Here is a 21500-nt window from a genome sequence, read left to right as displayed (position 1 = left end):
CTCGAGTTGAATCAAGTTGTTCGTCGGAGGTCTCTTTCGACCCGAGAAACCCGACCTGGTTACTCACCTCTCAACCCAGCCGCCGGCGATTCTTCCGTCGTCGGAGCTCCTACTGCTGGCGTTCTTCACCAACTCGAGTTGAATCAAGTTGTTCTTCAAAATGCAGGTGTGTTACTTCACATTAGAGTAACTTTTGGTTGAATTTGTTTTTTATTTGTAAATTTATAAATTCAATTGGATTTAGATCGAAGAAAACTTAGCACATTGGGTGTTTTACAAAGGTTTATGGGTCGATTGAGCTATTTATTAGATAGGAAAGGGATTTGGCTTTCGATTTCAGTGAATTAAGGAGATTAGAACTCGTTTACAATTCAATTCGATTTTGATAGGAGAGAGAGAAGGTGAAACTGGTAATACTGGTATATTTAGTAAAACTAGTTGTAGTACTAATTATGATTTTTTATATTGGTTGGTTAGGCAGGATACAATATGCGAGAACGTCAGCCTACATTTTAAATGTGAAGGTCGCATGTATAGTATAATGTCCAAGAGGAATATAACATTGTTGATGTTAAAAGCAAGGATACAAAGGAAGCTTGGGTTTGTTGAAAGTAACGTTCAGTTGCAGCTGAGCTACAAGCCACTACTGGTAGAAACAGTGGAGCATTGTGAGCTTAATGATGATGAGGATGTTAATGTTTATCTAGACTCCGTTAATTATGAGAAGCGAAGATGTATGTTGATTGTAAATGTCATCCATTCCAAACCACAACCTGAGCAAGTTCCCATAGTGCCCACAGTGCCCATAGTGGACCAAAGGATGGTGAAATCGGACCTAACACCATTGTTGTCTACGTAGGCAAAGAAAAGGCTGTAGAGGGTGATGAAGGTGACGAATATATTGAGCCACGACCTACTGTAGAACCGTGTAAGTATATTGAACCATGGGATGACGGTTTGGATCTGACTAAACCTCAAGAATTTTCAAACAAGAAGGCATTGCAAGATGTGGTGGATAGAGCTTCATTCGCTAACTGTTTTAGTTTTGAAATAGAAAAGTCGGACAAGGTACGTTTGTGGTCAAATGTCCTAAAGAAGGATGTAACTGGGGTTTACGAGGTGGTAGGATTCGAGGTACATGTATTTTCTCGATTAGAAGGCACAACAAGATGCATACATGCTCTCGGGCTAGTCAAAGTTCAAGCAACAGTAAGAGACAAGGCACTCCACAATTAGTTGCTTCTCTTTTACATGGTGATTATCCAGGGCAAATGGAAACTCCACCTCCGAAAATTATCATGGATCTTGTCAAGACAAATTTAGGTGTTGATATATCATATTCCACAGCTTTTAGAGGGAAAAAACAAGCTGTTACTGATTTGAAAGGTAGCCCAGAAGAAAGCTACAAGATGCTGCGATGTAATCTGCACATGTTAGAGAAGGTTAATCATGGTACAAGATCATATGTGCATTGCAATGAGAATAATAAATTCATGTACTTGTTCATAGCTTTGGGAGCTAGCGTCGAAGGATTTAAAGTCATGAGGAAAGTTATAACTATGGATGCAACTTTTCTAAAGAACGGATATAAGGGTGTTCTTGTTTTTGCGTCGGCTCAAGATCCTAACCGTCACCATTATCCCTTGGCGTTTGGTGTTCTTGATGGTGAGAATGATGCAAGTTGGAATTGGTTTTTGGAGATGTTGAAAACCGTTGTTGGGGATTCTTCTGAAATAGTATTTATGACTGACAGAAATACAAGTCTCATAAAAGCCATAGCTAATGTGTATCCTCTGGCTCATCATGGTTTTTGTATATGGCATTTATCCCAAAATGTGAAAGGTTATGCTAGTAACGTCAACAAAGACGTTGTTGCATGGAGATTCATGGAGTGTAGTAGGTTTTACACAGTGGTTGAGTTCAACATTGCTTACGCTTCTTTTATGACAAGATATCCTTCTGCTGCTAAGTATCTTGAAGAATCTACCCAGAAAGAAAGATGGGCAAGATGTGTTTTTCCAGGAGATAGATACAATCTAGACACAAGCAGCTGTGTTGAATCGATGAACAACGTATTTAAAGATGCAAGGAGGTACTCCTTGATACCCATGCTTGATGCAATACTTAAAAAATTCTCTGAATGGTTTAATGAACATCGGAAAGATGCTGTGTCTGGATCAGTCGCAAATAAATTGGTGCCTTTAGTGGATAACTACTTACATGATTTATGGGCAACTGCTGAGAAACTAAAGGTGACAGAGCTAAATGGTTTCGAACTTGAATACAATGTCATTGACAGTGACGGAAAGCCTTATTTGGTGAAGTTGCGATTGAGAAGTTGCAGTTGCAGGTTTTTCGATATACAAAAGTTTCCTTGTGTGCATGCATTGGCGTCTTTCATTACATTCCAAAAATATGGAGGTAAGGATATCGAGTTACATGAGTTGTGTACTAAGTATTGTTGGACGGAGCTGTGGGCAATTGCATATTGCAGGACAATTTATTTAGTACCTGATAAGTCTCGATGGGCTGTCCTAGATGAAGTCCAAGATATGCAGATCATTCCTCCGGATCAGAAAATAAAAGGGGGAAGAAAGAAAACAAAAAGGTATGCATCTGCTGGGGGAAAACGACCAAAAACTCGACCTAGGACGCATAATAAAAGGCACCGGAGACAAAGACTCCAATGGTTGTTATTTGGAGATTCTTGTAATGTTCATATTTGATTCACCTCTTTATGTATCAATTGTGTTTGGTTTGACGAATCTCTACTTTTTATGGCATAACTCCCTCTTGAAACTTAATTTGAAACTTAATTTGAAGTCTATTAATGTTTTCTTCTTTCAAAATATGTGTATATAAGATAGTAGAACTGGCACAACTAAGATAAAACTGGTAAAAATGGTAAAATTGGTACTACTGAAAATAATAAAATTGGTGCTACTACCTAAAACCAGTGTTGACAATACATATTGTATAAATGTTCTACAAATGTTTCTACTATAAATGAATAATTTTCCAAAATATACTAATTTTAATTTATTTATGAAAGAATCTCAACAAGTGTTTCCTTACACTTTTAATGTCACTTTGTAAATAATAACCAAGTAAGCATGAAAAAGTTATAGAATTATATGTTTTAACTTATGAAGTTGCAAAAAGCTTGTAATTGTATGTTAGTTAAGTTTAATCAACTGTAAAACTAAAAAAAGTCCTGCTAATGTTTAGTATAACTAATAAAACTGAGAAACCTCTAAAGTACAACTATTTGTAAGTTTAGTGCAACTGCATTAATCGATAAAACTATGTGTGAACACGCAGTGTGAACGCACACAATTTTTACATGTGGCCAGGCTTTCGTTTTTTCTTTCTTTCACCGAAGATTTTTCTTAAAGTTGAGAAGCTTCTGCTCATTCATTCATTCATTTTATTCGAAACTGAAAGTCTTCTTCTCTTCTCTCATCTTGAAAGTCGAATTCTAGATCTATAATTTCTCTCCTTCTCAAACTATGGAACAATCTGAGGCCGACCCATACTATGCTGATCAGAAGAGGGCGAGGAAGTTAGAAGCGTTGCGAGAAGCCATAGCCGATGGTGATTTGGGCATGCCTCGAATATGCCCATGTGGCGAACAAATCGTCGAAGAGATCTCTCCAACAGAAACAAAGAAAAAGAGATGGTTTACTTGCGTTAAGTATAAGGTAAATTAAACTAAATCAAATACAATTGAGAGATCTGAGTATGATGTATGTTCGTTGATATATATTGCAGGATGATGGATTGCACAGGCGTAAAATTTGGGCTGATGCAATTGAAGAAGAAACCCAAAGCTTAAGGAAGGATGTTGAAAACCATTGGGAGAGATTGAAGGAATTCGACCCCATCATACTCAGATCTATAATTTCCAGATGCAACTTAAGGAGAAGAGTGACGAGATTGCCAAACTAAGGGAGGAGGTGGCGTTGCTTTCCACTCGAGTCGATCTCCTGGATAGATTGTGTTTCGATTGATATTATCTGAGTCGATCTTCTACGTTGCTTTAAAACTTGTTGAATCTGTTTCTGTTTCTTATCTTTTATATGAATTCTCTTGTTGGTTCAGTTTCTTAGCTTTTATGTGACTTCTCTTGTTGAATCATGATGTTACTCTATTTTTCTATGAATTCTCTTGTTTTGTTTAGTTTTACGTAGGTTTACCAAAAATACGAATGACAAATCCAAGAAAATAACGTAGTTTTACATAGTTTTACTAGTAATACCAATCCCAAATCCAACAAAATAAGAAGTTTTACATAGTTTTACTAGTATTACCAATCCCAAATCCAACAAAATAACGAAGTTTTACATAGTTTTACTAGTACTACGATGACAAATCAAAGAAAATAACATAGTTTTACTACTTCTTAGACCTTTTTCTCTTTGTCCCTCTTTCTCATTGCGAGCTACTCAGATGCTCATCATCTCCAGGCGCATGACATGAAAGCAAATATTGTTTAACATCTTCTAGTATTACCAAGTATTACTATATTATTACGAAGTATTACCTTTGATTTCTCTTGCTCTTTCACAAATACTTCCAACGGTTCGATCCTTTTTTCAAGCCCATCAATCTTCGCCGAAATGTTATCGAACTGGGTTTTCATCTCCTCCTTCATGGTCCTTAGAAGATACACCAACTCAATAGTATCTTCTCTCCGTTGCTCATTGGCGTCTATTTCCTCATTCCCATCGTTTTCTCCTGAACGAGAAGCCACATCTGCTGTGTATATCTCCTCCAAAAGTACAGGTAGTCCTCTACGAAGGCGACACATCCAACTGGCAACTACGACATCATGGGTATCGTCTTTCTCAGCTTCTTCCATGATTAAATCGAGAAGAGGAATTTCTTCATCAATATGTGGGATCACACTAGCAATTGCCTGTGTAAACGACATACTTTAGATACATTACAAACCAATTTATTCAAATGATTACTAATTTCAGTTGTTAGGATAACTAACCGTTGTTGTACAAAGTGTATCACCTAAATCCTTTAGAGGAAAACCTTTTTGACCGATACTCTTAAATTTCCTCCTGCACATCCTAGGACAACTTTCATCCGCCTCAGGAATTTCGTCAATGTAAGTGTTCCCCAAAACTACACAACACAAATAAAAACTAAAATCAGCTTCACTTTTAAGAAATATAAACAATGAAAAGACTTCAAATTTTAAACTAACTAACCTCCAATGGAATACAGAAACCTGGAACAGGCCATAACGCATCCTCTTTCTTCACGACCCCTTTAAAATGCACATTGTATGGGAAATCTCTTCTAGCATGTTATCGAATGATAATCTCCCCCAAGGAAAAGACACACAAAAATCTAGATCATCCACTGCTCTTACAACAAACTCATCAATACCCGCAGCTTTTTCTCCTAAGTCTTTTGTATGGCCTACAATGATGCTTCCTAAAAAGTAGAGAACCGCCATCTTCAACCTATCACGAGTACGACCTGGTTGCATTACCTTTAGCTTTTCCCTCACATCTTGAAGTCTAACCTTTTTTCGTAAAAAATACTTCCTTCGAAAATCGTTACTGCCGGCTTCCTTGTAATTAAGTGGATAGCACCGACAATCTAATCCAGATATCAACGTGTGTTCTCTCAGACCATAACGGATAGGCACACCATTCACAACAAACCATGCTTCCTTCTTTTTTTCAATTTCTGCTGTTCGAAGTAAGAGCAACCACATTCCCATAAGCTTGTGGTTTGGGTCCCTTGGCATGTGGAAAATGTGCTTGAATTGTGGATGTTTCAAAAATATGACACCTTGTCGATAGCTTGATTCTCTTGTTGTATTGACTAGGCTTGAAGTGCATTCCTAAAGGTTGCATCGCTTCTGTTTCCTACTCTGATTCCTGCAACAATATCAGTTTTACATGAGTTCTACCAGTTATACATCAACTAGTTATACCACTTCTACTAGTTCTACACCACCTAGTTTTACCAGTTCTACTAGTTCTACACTACCTAGTTGTACCAGTTCTACTAGTTCTACAACACCTAGTTGTACCAGTTCTACTAGTTCTACACCCAATAGTTACACCAGTTCTACTAGTTCTACTAGATCGATTTCAAATTCCAATTCACTTCTGAATGACACAGACTAGTTGTACTTACACTTGCATTGTTGTGCTCCTCGTGCTCCCTCTCACTTTTGCTTGAACTCCTTCTCGAGTTACCTGCCGAGTTCGAACTTCCCCCCTTATCTTCTTCTTCTTCTTCTTCTCCTTCATCGTTTTCTCAAATTTAACCCTGAGCTACTCTCTCAAATTAAGAGATCAATTGTAGTACTTAGGGATCGAATACACAAAGACTCTAGATTCACACAATAGATTTATAATTTTTTAATTATGCTAAACCAAAATATTGTAACTTAAATAGCAATGCAAAAAACAGAAAATAAAAAGAGTTGTAAATCAATAGGAATAAACGCTAGGCTTAGGGAAATTCTCAGGAAATCATGGAAAATCAGATCAATTAATTAAGTAAGCAGGATTCAACAATTAAGCACCGTTCTTGAACTCTAAACACAATTGTAAAATAAATCAGTTCTCACTGCAAATATTATCTAAATTTAAAACCAGAAAATCCAAATCTCTTTGCAAAATTCTAGGTTAAAAATCAGCTTTAAAATCAGGTTTAGATAAGTTCACAAAATTACTAAATCAAATCTCTTTGCAATAAGTAATTTTGTTCACCAAAGGTTTTTGTTAGGAAAATCAATTATATTCTCATATCAATCAATAATCCTAAGATCTAAATCCAGATGACTAATCAAAGATCTATCATTAAGAACAACCTATGGTGAAGAACAAGAAAGATAATGAATCCAAAATAAACAGATCTAATAATCCATGAAATCCCTAATGAGAAACCCTAAACCTAACAAGCAGATCTACTCAGACATAATCAATGAAACACAAAACATCTTCTGAATAAATTGCATTAAGAAAGAGATTAAAGAAGAAGTAAAGGAGTTCTGAATCTTCTCTCGAAGGAGTCTTGATTCTTCTCTCCAAAAGCTCTCTAAAAATCTCTCAGGGTTTTGCTTCAAAAGTTGCAGGGAAAAATAAAGCTTAGGTCTAAACAATGACCATAAAAATCCTATTTATATTCCTAAAACACGTCCAGGGACTAATTATGCAAATATGAAAAACTTTAGGGCAGATTTGTAAATCTTCAAAACTTGTGGGAAAAGTTCGGTTCTTCTGTTGGATGATGCATCGATCGACACCATCACTTGCATCGATCGATGCAAGTCTCTGAACTTGTCTCTCAACTTCGTAACTCAGCCCCCATGCTTGATTAAGCTCCAAATCTTCCTATTTAGCTCCATTATGCTCCCATCCATGTTAAATCCTATAAAGACTCAAAAGACTCTAAAAACACCTAAAAACCATGATATATCACCCTTCATCGTCTTTTTCTTCCCCTTCTTCACCTTGTTCTCCTTCATCTTTTTCTTCTTCCCCTTCATCGTTTCCTTCTTCTTCTCCATCACTTGATTCCACAGAAGTAGATCTCTCGTTATCTCCTCCTTCTTCATCATCTTCTTCTCGATTACTTGATTCCGGAGTACCGGATTTTGCTTTCTCTCCTTCCTTCTCATTTTCTCCGTCGACCACCGGATTGGGTTCCTCCGAAACTCGAGTTTCACTTTCTCCTTCGACTACCGGATTGGGTTCCTCCGAAACTCGAGTTTCACTTTCTCTTTCGACCACCGGATTGGGTTCCTCCGAAACTCGAGTTTCACTTTCTTCCACCACCGGATTGGGTTCCTCCGAAACTCGAGTTTCACTTTCTTCCGCCACCATACTCAAAGCTCTCTCTCCTCCTACTGTCGCCGGACTCAAACCAGACACACCTACTTCCGGTGAATCGGATTTTGCTTTCGAACCACCATCTCCTTGTGAAATCTTTTTTTCTTTCAAACGATCACTCCTCCTAACACGACCCCCCCCCCCCCCTTCCCTTGTTTTCACCATCTTCTTACTCGATTTTTGGTTGATTGAAAGAAAACGAGAAAACCCTAGTTCTACAGTTTTACCCAAATCGATTCGAGTTTCCCGAATAAAGAGAAAGCGGTTTAAACACATTAATTTTAGAGTTTTTTTTTAAAGATTCAGTTTTTCGAGTATTAGAGCCGATTTCGTTTGGTTGGGTGGATACTATCCAGGTTTTTTTTGTAAATATCGTAGTTTTCTTTGGAAAATAGAGTAAAACACCAGTATCTCGATTTAAAAAAAAAACAAAAATAAAGGCCATAAAAGTGAGGGAGTTTTGAAATTGTCAAAACTCTTTTAGGGGCTCCTCAGACGAAAACTCTATTTTATAATCATTTTTAGATTTATTGCAGTTACGTGCTATAGAAGGAAATACCTTTAGTAGGTTTTGATTGGCTTTTCTACAACTCAAAATGGAAAAGCATCTTTAAGGCTTCAAACAGAGAAAAGAACAAAAGTGCATAAAATAATTGAATAGAGATCATCAAATCTCAAAAGTGAAGAAATTATTTCAGAAACTTGGAACTGTATTTTTAAATTAGACTTACCCTGCGTCATTGGCTGATTATGGAACTGAGTTAAATTTATTTGTAATTTCTGTTTAGGAAACCTGATTAACAAGAAAATCATATTAACTGTGAATTTACTTTTGTGAATATTTTATTTCGTTTGGAAAATGTACATATAGTTACTTGAAGCTTTCTTTGATTTTATCAAAACAAATATTGTACTCTGAGAGGTTATGATTGTTATAGGTTTTAAGTTAAACTATATTAAAAATCATAGAGAAACTACCAAATGTTCATGTTGAAAAATCCATTAGAATCACAATTTAACATTTTATAATACAAACTTATCTGAAACCAACACCCAAAATCAAAAAGCCTCGTGTAAAAAATCAGAGGGAAAGACCAAATGATCATGTTGAAAAACTCATTTAGCTAGTAGAAGATTTCATTTAGACATTTAGTCGAACACATATATTAAGTGTTTTTAATTAAATTAAAAGCTAATAAATCCATCTATAAACGAACAACCACAGTTTAAGAATTCACAAAGCTACAATTGTATAATCCTATCAACCCCAAACACTGTTTCCAATCTAAATTTTGTTTTCATAAATTATACAAGAAGAAAAATACCGATTACAATTATAGAAACGACAACGAATTATGCCGCGGACAAAGACAAGGCGGGTAACAAAGAAACTACAAAATGTCGCCGACGACGATAACAATGTTGGTGAATGGTGATTGATGCCATGGAGATGTTGATTAAGAGATGTAAGAACGAAGAAAAAGTGTCATTGTCTAGTTTTGTGAAGACTTGCCGCACCAGAGACCAATCGTCTCTGACGAAGTTCAGTTCTGTTTTATGAACATTTAATCACGCGGTTTAGAAAAAGCGTTGCAATTCATTGGTGACACCCCGACTCATAACACCGCTGCTAAACCACACTACCATTCCGGCCCCTCCCTAGTCCCTAGTTAAGACGGTAGAAATTTAGTATGTGTTTTGCCCTTCTTATAAAGATAGCCAAGTGGAAACATATTTACGAACAGTACTCATTTTTGTTTGGTTACCTTTATTTTACACAGCCTATGTTAATTGTAGTGAATTTAGAGACTTAACACAAACTAGGTTAAACCCTAGGCCGCGGAATTGTTTTTATATTTTTTCTTTTATATAATATTTTTGTTTCATACTTTTCTATTATTTTAAAATCATAATTTAATATAAGTTGTTCAAAATCAAATAGTATAATTAATAAATTTTTTGAAAAAATATCAATGCAAATTATTATCTACTTGACTGCTTTTTTGTTATTATTATTTTTATTATTATATTTTTTATTATTTTAATTATACAATAGACAAATAATTTATTTTTACTAAACAAACGAGAAAATAGCAAAGAAAACTCCAACCGAAAATATAATTCGGAAGAAAAATATATTATAAAATCGGATAGATTTTTTAACAGAGAAGTTTTTCTCTCTCTTAAATCTCTCGGATCTTAAAGTGAGAGAGAGCGGTTTTTTTTCGATGAACTTGCTATGACAAGTTACAACTTTACAACTTATAAGCTGGGAAAACGAGCTATTTTCTCCCCCTCGAAAACTATCGTATCAAGCCATATAGAGTCCAAACTTTAACCCTGATTTATATATACAAAAAAGAGAAGTTCTACCCATATTTCTCTCTGAAACAAAAGTCCTATATTTAAATCTCCCCAAGTCTGAGTTACATTGGTTTACACTTAAAATCCAAATTAAACCAAAATGTTAAACCATTAAAAGTTGATTCTACACTGAATTGAAATCCTACCAACCAATAACTGAACCGATATCTTCTTCTTTGCCAGATTCTTCAGGCAACAAATGACGATACAGATGAGCGGAAGTGATGGCCGAGAGTCGCGTTGCAAGAGCTGATGAAGATGGTGGAGGAAGGAACAGAGCCATGGATTATTGTGACGGTGCTGTTTGGTGGACTATCAAGATCGCCTTCACCTTCCCGACTACCACCACCTTCTCGACATGTCTCTCTCCAGTGAAGACTTGCTTTTCCTCGATTCCTCTTTCTCTCCTCCACCGTCTCCACTCTTCACCTCAATGAGTCCACTCGGTTGGAACAGCTCTTCACTTACCAGATCTCAAATCCATCGAGCGACAACGATGAAGCTGTGTCCATTTCCTCCTCCTCCTCTTCACTCATCTTCTTCTTCAATAAAAGATTCAAAAGCATTAGAAGCTCTTACCACATCCACTTTGAGAGGACCATCATGTCTAAAAGTCTCAAACCCTTCTCCATACTCAGCTCCTATCGCCTTAAAATTCAACAAAATCATTAATAAATTTGTCTATTTTTTTCTTCTCATTCATCCACCAAAAACCCAGAAAACAGAGACTTCTCTAGTTACAAATATATTTGAAAGACTTACCTCTTGCACAAAGAGTTTGTTTGGTTTGAGAGGAAACACATTAACATCGCCGTTAAGATCATCAGACCCATATGAACTCCTCACTACCATATCCCCGACATTATCTTCATCCCATACCAACGGTGCTGGTGTTAACAAAAGTAAGAAGTTCAATTACGGGTAGTGCGTGGTGATGGAATATGCTCTACATCATTTTTCTTTATTCGATTGAATTTGTTTTAACAGTAAGAACATAGCATTTGTATTTTTTTATTAAAAAACAATTATTACTGACAAAAATGCTAATGTGTATTATTTATTATAATTCTATTGGCTATTGATTTTAATTGATATGTCAACACCAGCTTGAATGCTAAAGCTGATGTGTCATGCTCTGGTGAAAAACATACAAGTTTTATTGTATTGATGGGTTAGGACATAATGATTAACAGACAATCATCAATAATGGTAAGGGAAAGAAGCCAGTTCACTGGGGAGATGGATATGTCCACAAAGCTGGGCAGGGAATTTGTGTGGTAAATATCAAAATATACATTGACAATTCTCATAGTAGATGCATGTGCTTCCTGTTCCGATTCAACCGTCCAGTTCCAATCTCATGTATTCGGCGAGTTCTCCAATCTTATTTTACCTCTTTCGTATATGTGTTTGGGCCGCAAGTCCATACCCATTTTTGATTGATTAATGAAATATTTTATATAAAAAAACTTTAGAGAAACAGATATAAAAGAATAAAATCATGAATAGAAACTAACGACGTCGTATTGCCAGCGGAAAAGAGTATAATAAGGAATAGTCGTATTGCCAGCGAACTTTATAATCCCAGTGGCCGTCTCTCAATTTTTTTTTTCTGTTCTCCCGATTAGAAGAGGACAACTAACTATGGTGCGTTTGTCTCTTCGTGTTGCAGCATCTGCCATACTACAGAATAGAGAGAGAATAAAGTTGAGAAGAAGAAGAGGTAGAGGAAGAGCGACGCAACGAACATAAAATAGGGTTGCACCACAGATTCCTATAGAAGAAGAAGAAGCAATGCATAATTCTATAACTTGGGACGCACGATACCTCCCTCTGGATCTCCTGATCGAGATTCTGACGAGATTACCTGCGGAATCTTTGTTGAAATTCAAGAGTGTCTCGAAGTTTTGGTTATCTCTCTTGTCCTCTAGAGATTTTTGCAACCGTTTCCTTACGGTCCCATCTCAACCTCGTCTTTACATGTCTTTAATGGACCGCCGCTTCTATTCCAAGTCTCTGCTCCTATCATCAGCCGTTCCAAGCCCGTTTCCTTCTACCTTAGAATTCGACCAGGATCTGACTGTCCGTACGATGGGAGGCTTCGACCCACGCTTTCTCCATGGCTTTATTTGCTTCATGCATTATTTAAATGCGCGGATCTATATCCCTACAACCAGACAACTTTATATCATACCTGTTATAAAAGAATCTGATATCATAGCTGAGGGTCGCGATCTTCATAATGATCCTTATACCATCCAATACTACATGGGCCACGATCCTGTAAACGATCAGTATAAACTACTCTGCACAATTTTTGTAGAGGATATGGGAAAGAAAAGGTCTGAGTATTGGGTGTATGTTCTAGAAAGTGGTGGCTCGTGGAAAAGGAAAAGCGTTGCAAATGATTTTCATCCTCATGATCCTAATATATTAGCATTATGTATGAAAGGAGCTATATATTATTGTGCGTGGACTGATACATATACATGTGTGCTTGTGAGGTTCGATGTCAGGTCCGAAGGATTTGATATGATGCAAGTACCTTGGAGGGCCGGTGAGAAGATAGAGAAGCTAACTAGACTTGAGAAGACAGTACTGTCTCCAATAGATTATGGTGGAACAGTAGCTGTCTTTGACATTACCTATCTAAAAGAGACAGGTACCGTGGATCTATGAGTTGTGGAAGATTGGACGAAGAAAGAATGGTTGAGGAAGACTTTGGTTTTGAAGCCTTGTCAGATGCATTTAGTCATTACCAATCGTTTGATAATGAGAGGTACAAATCTAAAAGGCAAGGTTATTTTGTTTCCGCGAGACTTGATTTCTCCCTTTTACATCTTGTGCTATGATCTATACACGAATAATCTAGAAAGGAATGAGATCAAAGGGATACCGGATTCCTGGTTTAATAACGATGAAGATATCACATATTTTGACGTGGATTTCATGCACCCGAGTGAGAGCATCAGGTACTTGGAATCTGAGAATAAGATTTTCAGATAATTTTTTAATTATTTTATCTTTTAATTTGTTTTTCTTTTCATTCTTTTATCTTATGTCTTTTGCCTTCTTATAAAGATAGCAAGAGACTAAATAACAAGTTTGGTTTAATCACAGTGAACTTGAGAGGAACATATTAATAAGTTACCTTTATTTAACACATCCTATGTTAGTTGTAATTCATTAAGACAAATGGGTTAGGACATATTTAGGCGTTTATAAAAGATTAAGCAACAATTCAAAAGAAGCCAGTTAACACATGGAGTAATGGTCCTAATGGATATCACCACAAAGATCGCGGGCGGAGAGCGAACTTGTTAAATTCAAACTTAGAATATGCCCAAACATACAAGAATTGGTTCGCTACATATCATTATGAAGAATTGCAGTGTATAACCCAAAAAAAAATTAATAATTTACTGACTGACTATAGTAACCAATGAAAGCTTATACTGTCTATATTTTCTATAATATTTTCAAAACTATGACCCTAAACTATCACATCCACCTCTGATCGCCGGCCGCCGTCCAGCGGCCCACCACCTCCACCTCCACCTCAAATCAAACCAGTACATCTCCTTAGCCCAGGACTAGAGCAGGTTATATGGTCTATGCAACATACTTATTTCATTGAATAACCTAAAAAGACGAGAACCAAATCGAAATTGAACTGAACCAAGATACATATTGTTTTCTTATATATGTGGAATGATATTATTATGTGTACTATTTTAAAATACCGAAAACCAAATACTCAAAAATGAAACATTATAGTATCAATAATTTAACTTTATGAATAATTTAAAAAAATTGAAGAATCAAAATACCACATTTTAAAATGAAATTAGATAATTTGATGATTTTTATCAATATCTGATTAGAAAGATATGTTAAAAGATTTTTTTGAACCTATGCAATTTGAAAAAAAAATATATAATATTGAAAATAATCACTACAAGAAAACAAGCCTTTTGCGAGGACACATTGCGACGGAGTACAGCTCTCGCAAATTTGCGATAGATTTGCGAGGGATTTACTAGAAAATAAAAAACCATAGCACATCCCTCGCAAATTTGCGAGGAACTCAGTCGTCGCAAATCCGCTGCTCAATTGCAACGCATTTACGACAAATTCGCTGGGAAGGTCCCTTTCCTCGCAAATCCATCGCAATATTGCGACGATTTTGCGAGAACAAACTCCATAGCAAATTTGCTATGGAATTGCGAGTGATTTGCGAAAGCCATAGCAAATCCATTGCAAAGTTAGGATAATAAGTTTTTATAAATATTACAAAACTTAATAGAATTATTCTGAAATACATTTGAATGTGTTCATAAGGTGAATTTACTAACTTTTAACATTATTTTGATGGTTTTTACAAATTATATATTCAAGGTTTGCGACAAATTTGCGATTGATTTGCTAGACGCATAGAAAATTAGTCGCAAGTCCATCGCAAAGTACTCAAAACATAGCAATTCCCTCGCAAAAAAAAACTTTAAACCCTTAACCCTAAACCCTAAACCCTAAACCCTAAAGACTTATTACATTACTATTAATGATTAAAAAAGATGAATCCAAAACTATTAATCAAAGATAGCAGTGCAACACAAAATTGTTAGAGAATTGAACAATTTGACAAATATTTGTCTCAATGTATTGAACATATATGTAATATAGTGTAGAACATCATCATGTTTAGAGTAAGATGCAAAATTGGACAATTTTGGAAAGTTTGATGATAGAAAAGAGTATGATGACACCATTGGACCTTATAATATACTTGAAAGTTAATTTGACTAATTTGTTACAATTATTTTGATGGTTTTTGCAAATTAGATATTCAAGGTTTGCGACAAATTTGCGACTGATTTGCTAGAGCCATAGCAAATTCGTCGCATATCCATTGCAAAGGACTCAATACATAGCAATTCCCTCGCAAATAACAACACTAAACCCTTGAACCTTAACCTTTAGGACTAATTACATTACTAATAATTATTAAATTGATATAATTCAATATTTATAATATAAGATAGGGCACTAATGACAATTGCAAATCCTAAAACCTAAAGATTTTGCGAGGGATTTGCTACGTTCTCTCGCAATTTGGTCGCAAAAAACTCTAAAGAAGAAAATTTATAATAATTATTGTTTGCGATGCTTTTGCGAGGGACTCTAGTAAATCCCTCGCAAATTTTGCTTTGGAATTGCGACACCATTAATTTCCTATATAACTAAAAAACCTAGTTTGAGCGAAGCTCAAACCAACACCCGCAGCCGACAAAACCTAAACACTTCTCTTCTTCTTCCGATTTCATTCTTCTCCGGTTGTCTTCTCCGGTTGCCTACAAACCCTCTCATCCTTTCTCCGGTTGTCTACTCCTCCTCTCATCTCTTCTCCGGTGTCTACTCCTCCTCCCATCCCTTCTCAGGTTAGTCTACTCCTCCTCTCATCCCTTCTCCGGCTAATCTCCTCATCCTCTCTCTTCTTCTGTTGTTTTTTAGATGGGTTTCGATTTAGGGTTTTTCGATATAGGGTTTTTATTTCAATTTTTGGGTTTTTATTTCAATTTTTGGGTTTCGATTTAGGGTTTTTATTTCAATTTTTGGGTTTAGATTTAGGGTTTTTCGATTTAGGGTTCTAATTATATTGAATTTGAGGGTTTTAATTTAGTTTTTTTGGACTTGTTTTTTAGATGTCTTCACAAGAGAACCAAAATCATTCTGGGAGCCAAAACGTTTACAGAAGATTTATATCTTCTCAAGGGTTATCTCCTCCCATCCCTTCTCGAAGGTTACCTTCTTCTGCCTCTGCTCCAAGGGTAGCTTCTCCCGCCTCCTCGCAAGGAACCTCACCGGTGATCCAAGAGAATCGTCAAGGAACCTCACCGGCGGTGGAAGATCATCTTCCACCACAGCAATCGACTTCGCGTGTCAACGATGAGTCTACTCAGATCTCTTTTTTTACTTTGGAAGAGCTACTTGCAAGTCCCGGTCGTGCTAGCTTAAAGAAATTGGACCCTAAACGCCCTCCGGATACTCTATGGTAAGAATGTAGTTAGGGTTGTCTAATTTTTTAGATATATTTTCATTGATCCTCATTCCTTTTTTTCTTGTGTTTTGTAGGTTTGACGAGGATCCTTCGGTTGCTGCTACTGTTCGGGCCATCTTTGAAAGAGATTTCAAAGGAGCTCATGCCAATTGGACCCAAACACCAGCTGTGGTTGTAAACCGGTGGTTTGAAACGTTTGCGGTAAGTTAAATGTTTGTTGATGTGTTTAAATTACAGATTTTGTTTTTACTTACTTGATTCTGATTTTGATTCATGTTATGTTTTTACAAGCAAACATATAACTGGGACCAGTCCATTAATGGGAGAGTTCGAGCCGAGTTTGAAAGCAAGTTGAAGACCCGAATGACTGATCAAGTGTCTCGGTGGAAGTCTAAGTGGAGAGTAAAAGGTGATGATGCAAAGCCGCGGTGGCTTGATCCGACAGTATGGGACGGCTTGGTCAAGTTTTGGTGTGAACCAAAATCTGAGGAAAAGAGCATCAATAGTCGAAATGCTCGATACAGTGATCCTGATGGCACTGGAATGCATAAACACCAGTCTGGTCAGACCTCCTTTAAAGCTCGTGCATGAAAACATGTAAGTACGTTTAGTTAGTTATTTAGTACAATTACCTATAAATTCTTGCTTTAGTCTAATACTTTGTTGTTTCATATCTTTGTTAAATCGGAGATTACTGGTGAGGCACTTCCTGATTTCTTGAAAGTCCTAGAAGATACTCATAGGAAACCTGATGGGTCGTTTGTGGATGGATTATCTGAGAAAGTATACCATGAAGTGTCATCGAGGATAACTGAGGCTGAAACTGGGCTATGCTCAGGGGACAACATAGAGAGTAGTGCTTCTGGCGGATTGTCAGTTAGTATGAAGAACCGAATTTTTGCTGAGGTAAATTCTTGAACTTTACATAGTGTTTTGTTTTATATCTTTGAACTTCACATTGTGTCTCTGTTTTTTTGTTGTTTGCAGGTTGCTCCGAAGAAGAAAAATAGGATATATGGAGTCGGTACTATGCAAACTGAAGCATCTTCAGCTCAAGTTGTTCTGACGCCTACTCCGACTGAAGATCCAGTCATTCTAGCTGAGAAGCTTTCTCAGGCCGAAGCTGTTCTTGCGAGTCAGTCTACTCAGCTAGAAGATTATGCATTGAAGTTGCAACAAAATACTCAGAAGATGCATTGCTACGATGCCTACTTCGATTATCTATGTGAGAAGGACCCTGAATTTGCTGCAAGATTTCCCCGACCTGAGACTGCTGCCACCAATGAGACCAGAGCAGGAGATACCGGACCTGAGACCGGAGCAGGAGGTATCACGAGACCAACTTAGGATCTCTTGTTCTTCAATTTCAGCTTATGTTTATGTGTTTGTATCTGAGAACTTGTGTTTGTATACTCAGAAGATGTGTTTGATTCATGTTTTGAACTTATGTTATTATGTTTATGTAATTTTAACAACATTTTGTATTACAAGTTTAATTTCAGTTTTCATTCAAAGTTTTTTTTTGGCTAATTATGAATTTTAGTTTGCCTAATTAGAAATTAATCATAATTAATTTGCATAATTAAAAATAAGCATAATTACAAAATGAATAATTCCTAATTCAAATCTCAGCTGTTGCGACGGACATAAATTTTGCAAATCCATCGCAAATTTGCGAGGGATTAGCTTGAACCAAATTGCGAGGAATCTGCTATTGATATTGTCCCTCGCAATTTGCGTTGATTTTGCGACGGCATTTTTTTCCTCGCAAAATTTGCGAGGGATTTGCGATGTTAACCAATTTGCGAGAAGCGATTTGCGAGGGAAGTGTGTTCCTCGCAATTCCGTCGTTTTTGCCTATTTGCGAGGGATTTGCTATGAATTCTTCCATCGTAAAAGGCTTGTTTTCTTGTAGTGAATCATTTTTTAGGTTATATACAAATTACAAAAGTTGAAACTTCATAGTTACTAATTAGATTAGTTTCATTTTAGAATAATGATAAAATAGGAAATCAAATCAACTAAAAAAAGAAAATGGCTACAACAGTTAGAGAAATTAAACCCGAAGAAAAAATTCAATCTTCTTATCGTTTGGCTTCCATTTATTTGATTCAATCTCATAAGACTAACTTAATTAAAAACTTGGTTTTGGAATTGATGATTCTTAGGCAATCAAAAATAAATAATCAAAGGAATTATTATGATTTCCACATAATCATAACATAAATATAGAATGTATTGAATAAACTAAACCAAATGAAATAAAAATTTTAGCAATATTTATAGGGTGATTTACTCAAGTGTTATCCAAATTAGGTAATATTACCAGAATCCAAAAAAAAAGATTTTATTACTACAATATTTCGGGTATTTTCAAAATACCCAGTGTGCCCTTGCTTTATGTTACCGGAAAAAACGTTATTACAAAAATACCATTGCCACGTCAGACCCCACGTCAGAAATCGCTGACGTGTTACCATAACTCAGCTGTAATGCGTTACAGATGAATGTTGTGGTTGAGTTATAGGTATGTTGCGGATGAGTTATAGAAAAAAACATTTGAATAAGATCGGACGGCTGACTTATAGCATAACTCAACCAAGCGTTACGGTTGACTTATTAAAATCTGGTTGAGTTATGCTATAGCTCAGCCGTCCTTACGGCTGACTTATTAAAATCTGGTTGAGTTATGCTATAACTCAGCCGTCCTTACAGCTGAGTTTTCACCCGATGGTTGAGTTGTCAAAAGTTTGGCTGAGTTATCACTACGACACGGCTGAATTACCATTTTCCGACAGGTTGAGTTATGAAAAACGGCTGACTTATGAGCAACTGTTACGGTTGAGTTATCGTACAACTCAACCGTAATAGGCTGACTTATCGTACAACTTAGTCGTGATAGGCTGACTTATCATACAACTCAACCATTTGACGGTTGACTTATTAACAAAAAATTTATTACTAGAATGTTATTCAGTTACGGCTGAATTTGGCAGCAATTTTTTTGCTTTTTAATTACTGTAATGTTTTTTTAATTACTGTAATGTTTTTCATGTTGTGGCTGAGTTTTATATAGGCTGAGTTATTAATTGTTTGATGGCTGACTTGCCACGTCGGACGCAGCATCAATGTCAGCATTCCATGTCATCTTTTTTTTCTCCGGAAATACGAAACGTCGTTCGACTCTTGTTCTTAAACTTCTTCTTCACTTTTCTTCTTCACCTAGTTCTTTCTACTTCTTCTTCGCATTGTTCTTCACCTTGTTCTTCTACTTCTTCTTCACCTTGTTCTTCAATTTCTTTCATGGATCCAGTTCCAGTTCTAGTTATTTCCGGTAATTGGGTAAAAACACAGAGATATGTATTTAACACCGACGATAGAGGTTGTATAGTTGTGCAAATAAATGGAGGAACAACACACGACAAGCTTGTGAAGCTTGTTCTTGAAGACTACGGATTGGACGCATTTAGCCATGAGCTAAAGCTGAGCTACATGTTCTCGAACAAGGCACTGAAACTAATGGCGCATGATACTCCACCAGTTTTTGTCTGCAATGATCGATAGTTGTAATGTTTTTTGGGGCTATGAAAAACCGATTAGCTACGTCTCTGTGTAGAGTTTTCGGCGAAAGAGTCTACAGAAACTAGTGGAGCTAGAGGAAGTATGATTCGGCTAAGCAGTGACTCGAAAGTAGAATCTACATACCTTTTGTTTTCCTGTAAATATTATAACTCAGTCATCAAGTCATATATATCATTCATTTACTTTCAAATTGTTTCTTGTGATAACTCAGCCATAACTCACTATAACTCAGCCGTCACATGACCTTTCATTTTCCCGTAAATATTATAATTCAGCCGTAAAGCCATATATATCATCCATTTACTTTCAGATTGTTTCTTGTGATAACTCAGCCATAACTCACTATAACTCAGCCGTCACATGACCTTTCGTTTTCCCGTAATGATTATAACTCAGCCGTAAAGCGATATTTTGGCGGGAAACCATCAGTTAACCTAATAATAGACATATTTCCATTCTAAATTTAAATTTTGAGTTATAATAATTTTAATATTCAATTGTTGGAGAAATACTTTTAGAAAATTTAAATTCTAAATTCGAATAATAATTATTTAATTATTTGCAATAATATCTTGTGATGAAAAGCCCACTTTATGAATTTATTATGCGTGTGGATTTGAGCAGACACAGAATTAGTGATTTTTCGCGCTTCCCTAACAACACTTTTTGTAATATCGAGAGACGTTTTAATACTTATTAGGAATCTGACAGAACAAAAGGCCCAGAAAAGAAAGAAGAATACGATTTCATATTATTGAGAAGACCCTAAACGATAACTCAGCCATAACTTTACCATAACTCAGCCAACCCTCAAACTAGAATGACTAAATAACCAACCAAACTGAACCGAACCGGAAATTATTTTTTCTATTATTTTCGGTTAATTACGGTTATATTCGGCTTGCTATCAGTTAATTTGGATAACATTTGGATTATTTATGGTTATATATTCATCTAACCGACCCATAACCGAAAATAACCGAAAAGTAATTTCAAAATTTTTTTAATTTTCAAATGGTTATCATATTAGTATATCCAAATTACCACTTTAAACCAAACACAATATAACAAAAACAAACCTGTTATATTAAAACCCCTAATGTTGGAAATATGAACTCTAAACCTCAAACCCTAACCCTAACTCTAACCCTAACCCTAAGCCCTAAATGTCATGTTTTGAAAGTTTTACACATTTTGATTAGACTGTGTAAAAATCAATCTTTGTCTATAATTATTACATTTTATTGCTTATAATGATTGTAATATTCATTTTTTCATTCTATATTTTAATTTTGAGTTATAATAATTCTAATTTACAAATATTTCATAAGTCAGCCGTTTATGTCGATAACTCAGCCATATCAGTCAATTGTTTGATAAATACTTTTATTAAAAAAAAATTAAAAATTCAAATCCAAATAACTCAGCTGTAACTCAACCGTAAATCAGCCATAACTTTGAAAATAGATAAATCAATGTTTTACATACCCAAGTACAATTCCTACCAAAAGAAATCCAAATGCACCCCTTGGTGTAGTCGTTGTTAAGGTTGTCTGGTCGGTCTGGGTTCATGTTTGGTCCTAGAACATGTATAACATGTGTAATACCTTCTGCATTGTGTAAAGGGC

General features: G+C 35.9%; 2 pseudogenes; both read left to right on the top strand.

The window, feature by feature from the left end:
* Positions 1 to 541: 541 nt before the first annotated feature.
* On the top strand, positions 542 to 2726 carry LOC147949924 (uncharacterized; annotated as a pseudogene).
* Positions 2727 to 12026: 9300 nt separating this feature from the next.
* On the top strand, positions 12027 to 13238 carry LOC104708466 (F-box only protein 8 pseudogene; annotated as a pseudogene).
* Positions 13239 to 21500: the final 8262 nt, after the last annotated feature.

This window comes from Camelina sativa, chromosome 1, assembly GCF_030686135.1.
Source record: "Camelina sativa cultivar CO46 ecotype springtype chromosome 1, ASM3068613v1".
Taxonomy (NCBI): domain Eukaryota; kingdom Viridiplantae; phylum Streptophyta; class Magnoliopsida; order Brassicales; family Brassicaceae; genus Camelina; species Camelina sativa.
This window is presented reverse-complemented; position numbering and strand designations above follow the sequence as displayed.